Genomic DNA, 6,416 nt, shown 5'->3' on the forward strand with positions numbered 1-6,416 from the left:
AACAATAAACCTTATCGCATATAATCGTAGAAAAGAGATTACGATAACAGTAACACGTTAATAATTATAGTATAATACAAAGCTGAGTAAAAGTATTTCGAAATCTCCGTAATTTTCTTTTTACCCGTCTGCCAGGAAGGGTTAAGTTTTTAACGCGTTTCTCGTATACGGATTTTCACATTTGAGGTATCGTTAGATTCGTTTCATTACCCCAAGTGTTCTTAGATAGGAGACATTTAAAAAAAAACCAAAATGGCGGATTTTGGACGCCATGTTGTGAGGTAAAAAAATTTTTTTACTACCAAGCATATCGAGTTGGGTATCAAAATGAAGGATTTTAAACACTGATTGCAAATATGTATATAACTTGCAGTTTTAATATTAAATGGAACGATAAAAAATAGCTAATTGAAATAATTCAGACCTTCGCGATGGAGAACTTACAATGCAGCAGTTATCTATCATAGAAAACCGCAGAGTACCGTTCGTAGGGCCATTTGACGATGGAGAAGCTGTCAGAATTTTCCCAACAACTAGTCTGGTTGATGCATATAACGCGACTATGACAGAAAAGTTAGAAAAGCTCACAAAAGTATACGCCGTTAGTGCTGAAGACATCTCCTTGGATCCTAAAACATATGGTCAAAAAACACGAGAGGAATGCTTACCTGAAGATCCCAATAAAACAGGTGGTATACCAAACCAACTCAAATTAGGTGTAGGTTCTTCTCGAGCGTTAACCATGGGCTGGTTAACGGTGCTATGGGTGTTATCCGACGAATAGATTGGTCGGCACTACGCAGAGAGTAGGGGAAGAACTGCCACAAGCAGTATTTGTGGAGTACGATGACCCAAATATAACAGGGAACCGACCAGGTATTGGAGTCCGGATAGAGGCTTGTGCTACAGAATTTGATGCTTTACTGCTGGGCAGTGACGGTGCATAAATTACAGGGCACAACTTTAGACCGAGCAGTTGTAGATTTAAATAGAAACTTGTTTGCAAAAGGTCAAGCTTACGTTGCTTTCAGCAGAGTGAAGACTCTCTCCGGACTTGCTATTAGTTCTCTTGACCCTAACAAATTGCTTAACCAACCACACGACATAAACTCATTCAAGGAATTAATCCGGTTACGTAATCTTAACTAAAAAGACATAATTGAAATAATAATTAAAAAAAATCAAAAAACCCGCCTACGTGGATAACTACAATTAAAAATCGACTGAAAAAAGATGAAAATTCAATGATAAGATGTTTTAAAAAAATAATGATTAGGTACTTAAGACCTGGAACATAAATTGAAACAGGGTAATTATACACTTTCACGGTCACCTGGTTTTTTGGCTCTACAAAATCGAAAAATGGATGGATTTTAATGATCTCGGTCTCAAAATGTTCCATAATAAATCAAAAGCAGAGAAATGGAAATGGAAGGAACCAAATGTAATGGGAAGGAAGTATCATTATAGTTTTTCCTACAGTACAAGTAAAATTTGAAATTAGACATTAGAGAGTGAAATTTACATTTGAAAATATTCATTTTTGAGCCCGAATATTTGAAACTTTGGATGTATCTTCAAACCGATCTTCTCTTTTTGTTTTGCTTTATATACTCGAAAGCATTTGCTTCGACTGAATATCAACAAAGTGATTACCTCCTGCAGGTAGTTAAAAAAGGTTAGAAGTTGATTAATTGTTTCATTTTTTTCACCCTTTTGGTTGTATAACAAGGATTATGTTGGTTTCTAGGAAGTTTGGCTTATGTCGATAAAGTTTTTTGTCAAATCGTTGCCAAATGTGGCAATAAAAGATCTTTAATGGTTTACTGTGAGTTTAAAATTGTTCCTCAAACAAAAATGGATGTATGTATGAATGTAATTCGGTTTATAATGTTGCAAAAAATGGATTGAGTAGTCATAAAGAGGTAATATTCTGTTAAAATGTACAAAATTTGTACAATATACTAGTCAAAAATATGAAAAATCGGTAATTATACACTTTTTGGTTAGGTTAGGTTAGGTTAGGTTAGGTTGGCTCTAGAAAATCGAAAAATGGATGGATTTTAATGATCTCGGTCTCAAAATGTTCCATTTTACGGCGGATTTATAAAAAAAAATTAGTAGAAATAGCTGGAATGAAAATTTCTCATAGTTTTACTGTTTTAAATCGTAAAAAAAACGGTTTTGCAAAAAATTATGGTAATTATACACTTTCGCGGTCACCTGGTTTTTTGGTTAGGTTAGGTTAGGTTAGGTTGGCTCTAGAAAATCGAAAAATGGATGGATTTTAATGATCTCGGTCTCAAAATGTTCCATTTTACGGCGGATTTATAAAAAAAAATTAGTAGAAATAGCTGGAATGAAAATTTCTCATAGTTTTACTGTTTTAAATCGTAAAAAAAACGGTTTTGCAAAAAATTATGGTAATTATACACTTTCGCGGTCACCTGGTTTTTTGGTTAGGTCAGGTTAGGTTAGGTTGGCTGTAGAAAATCGAAAAATGGATGGATTTTAATGATCTCGGTCTCAAAATGTTCCATTTTACGGCGGATTTATAAAAAAAAATTAGTAGAAATAGCTGGAATGAAAATTTCTCATAGTTTTACTGTTTTAAATCGTAAAAAAAACACTTTTGCAAAAAATTATGGTAATTATACACTTTCGCGGTCACCTGGTTTTTTGGTTAGGTTAGGTTAGGTTAGGTTAGGTTGGCTGTAGAAAATCGAAAAATGGATGGATTTTAATGATCTTGATCTCAAAATGTTCCATTTTACGGCGGATTTATAAAAAAAAATTAGTAGAAATAGCTGGAATGAAAATTTCTCATAGTTTTACTGTTTTAAATCGTAAAAAAAACACTTTTGCAAAAAATTATGGTAATTATACACTTTCGTGGTCACCTGGTTTTTTGGTTAGGTCAGGTTAGGTTAGGTTGGCTCTAGAAAATCGAAAAATGGATGGATTTTAATGATCTTGGTCACAAAATGTCCCATTTTACGGCGGATTTATAAAAAAAATTAGTAGAAATAGCTGGAATGAAAATTTCTCATAGTTTTACTGTTTTAAATCGTAAAAAAAACGGTTTTGCAAAAAATTATGGTAATTATACACTTTCGCGGTCACCTGGTTTTTTGGCTGTAGAAAATCGAAAAATAGATGGATTTTAATGATCTTGGTCACAAAATGTTCCATTTTACGGCGGATTTATAAAAAAAAATTAGTAGAAATAGCTGGAATGAAAATTTCTCATAGTTTTACTGTTTTAAATCGTAAAAAAAAACGGTTTTGCAAAAAATTATGGTAATTATACACTTTCGCGGTCACCTGGTTTTTTGACTCTAGAAAATCGAAAAATGGATGGATTTTAATGATCTTGGTCACAAAATGTTCCATTTTACGGCGGATTTATAAAAAAAAATTAGTAGAAATAGCTGGAATGAAAATTTCTCATAATTTTACTGTTTTAAATCGTAAAAAAAAACGGTTTTGCAAAATAATCATTTACAAAAAATTATCTCATTATCAGATAAAGTTCTTATATATTTTTTTTGTATTCTACATAAATTAATAAACAATTTAAAAAAAAATCCAAGAAGAATGATTTTTTCAGTTTTTATAGCTTAAAATGAAATCGATGAAAAACAATAAATTTTCGTGAATAGTTTCGTACTATATTCTTCAATGTTAATAGTTTTTGGACCATTAAAAATCGAAAAATAGAAAAATTTTATAATTTTGGTCTCAAAATGTTCCATTTTACGACGAATTTATGAAAAACACGGGGGTAGTGGCTGAATTTGCGGTTTTTAATAGTTTTAAACCTTAAATAGTAGAAAAACTTTTTTTTTTTCAAAATATTAATTTTTTTATGTAAATTGCGAAAAAAAATATACGAACTTGATTCCACGACGTCAGAAACAGTTACGAAGGATTATATGTAGAAAGTCATTTTTTTTGCATTTAAAGTCATGAAACTGTAAAAAATCTTTATTTTTTTTAATTTTCGTATTTTTTTTATAAATCCGCCGTAAAATGGAACATTTTGAGACCAAGATCATTAAAATCCATTTTTCGATTTTCTAGAGCCAACCTAACCTAACCTAACTTAACCTAATCTAACCAAAAAACCAGGTGACCGCGAAAGTGTATAATTACCATAATTTTTTGCAAAACCGTTTTTTTTACGATTTAAAACAGTAAAACTATGAGAAATTTTCATTCCAGCTATTTCTACTAATTTTTTTTATAAATCCGCCGTAAAATGGAACATTTTGAGACCGAGATCATTAAAATCCATCCATTTTTCGATTTTCTAGAGCCAACCTAACCTAACCTGACCTAACCAAAAAACCAGGTGACCGCGAAAGTGTATAATTACCATAATTTTTTGCAAAAGTGTTTTTTTTACGATTTAAAACAGTAAAACTATGAGAAATTTTCATTCCAGCTATTTCTACTAATTTTTTTTATAAATCCGCCGTAAAATGGAACATTTTGAGACCGAGATCATTAAAATCCATCCATTTTTCGATTTTCTAGAGCCAACCTAACCTAACCTGACCTAACCAAAAAACCAGGTGACCGCGAAAGTGTATAATTACCATAATTTTTTGCAAAAGTGTTTTTTTTACGATTTAAAACAGTAAAACTATGAGAAATTTTCATTCCAGCTATTTCTACTAATTTTTTTTATAAATCCGCCGTAAAATGGAACATTTTGAGACCGAGATCATTAAAATCCATCCATTTTTCGATTTTCTAGAGCCAACCTAACCTAACCTAACCTAACCAAAAAACCAGGTGACCGCGAAAGTGTATAATTACCATAATTTTTTGCAAAAGTGTTTTTTTTACGATTTAAAACAGTAAAACTATGAGAAATTTTCATTCCAGCTATTTCTACTAATTTTTTTTTATAAATCCGCCGTAAAATGGAACATTTTGAGACCGAGATAATTAAAATCCATCCATTTTTCGATTTTCTAGAGCCAACCTAACCTAACCTGACCTAACCAAAAAACCAGGTGACCGCGAAAGTGTATAATTACCATAATTTTTTGCAAAACCGTTTTTTTTACGATTTAAAACAGTAAAACTATGAGAAATTTTCATTCCAGCTATTTCTACTAATTTTTTTTATAAATCCGCCGTGAAATGGAACATTTTGAGACCGAGATCATTAAAATCCATCCATTTTTCGATTTTCTAGAGCCAACCTAACCTAACCTAACCTAACCTAACCAAAAAGTGTATAATTACCGATTTTTCATATTTTTGACTAGTATATTGTACAAATTTTGTACATTTTAACAGAATATTACCTCTTTATGACTACTCAATCCATTTTTTGCAACATTATAAACCGAATTACATTCGGAGGTATGAAATTGAATGCTATAATAAATTATTATCTCTTTGTGCAGGCGGGTTTTTTTTTTTTTTTTTTAATTATTATTTTATTCAGAAATAAATCTTGAAAATTTGAAAAATGAACATCACAATCACGATTAAACGAAAACCAATGAAAAAAATAAAACAACAGTGTTGTAACAGAAACTATACATCTGCACTCAATTTAAACAATAAAAGAGGAGAAATAGGGAAATCGGATGGTTATAAAAACGAAGTTCTAGGTCAAGATTTCTTGGGAAACGTAAGAGCTATTCTCAATTTAAAAGATATTGATCCATCTCGACATTAGAATAATTTATTTTATCCGAGATACGAGAAGAAAATAGGATTGAAAAGGAAGTTTTTCAATATCAAACAAAGTAAAATTATAAATAATAAACGAATAAAAATATTTAAATCAAATTGAATCACACATTCTTCTTATATGTAAGTGAATTTATTTAGGGGACATTTTTTCGCCGACGAAAAATACGCACGAAATTGAAAATACACTTTCCAGTAAAAATAATGGCATTTGGATGAAACTTTCAATGAAAGAACTTATCAATACTTTTTGCCGATGCGCAAAACATATAAAAGTGTTTTAGTATACAAAAGAGAATACGAAAAGTTTACGCAAAGCTCCTTGTACATCTGGAGAAAAATGTTCTTTTGAAATAAAAATTAAAGAGATATTGATTTATACGAAAATACATAAAATTCCTGTCATTTTCATTTCGATATTACTTACTGAAATAATCAATTTCTAATTTTATTGTAGAAAGGATTCTAAATTCATTACAATCCCTAATATAAAGTTTAGACACGTTTCCATAAAATGTGACACTTTTCAGGCCGACCTAAAAATGGAATTAACACGTGTGTTACTTGGGCACGTGACGAAAAACTAATATCAATTCAATTAAGTGATATTTCAACAAGCAATAATTGTTTTTATAATTTGATTCAATGTTCACCACCAAGGATTGTTTTTTCATTACCTCCCATCGCACTAAAATACGAAA

Source organism: Diorhabda sublineata, chromosome 7, assembly GCF_026230105.1.
Source record: "Diorhabda sublineata isolate icDioSubl1.1 chromosome 7, icDioSubl1.1, whole genome shotgun sequence".
NCBI lineage: Eukaryota > Metazoa > Arthropoda > Insecta > Coleoptera > Chrysomelidae > Diorhabda > Diorhabda sublineata.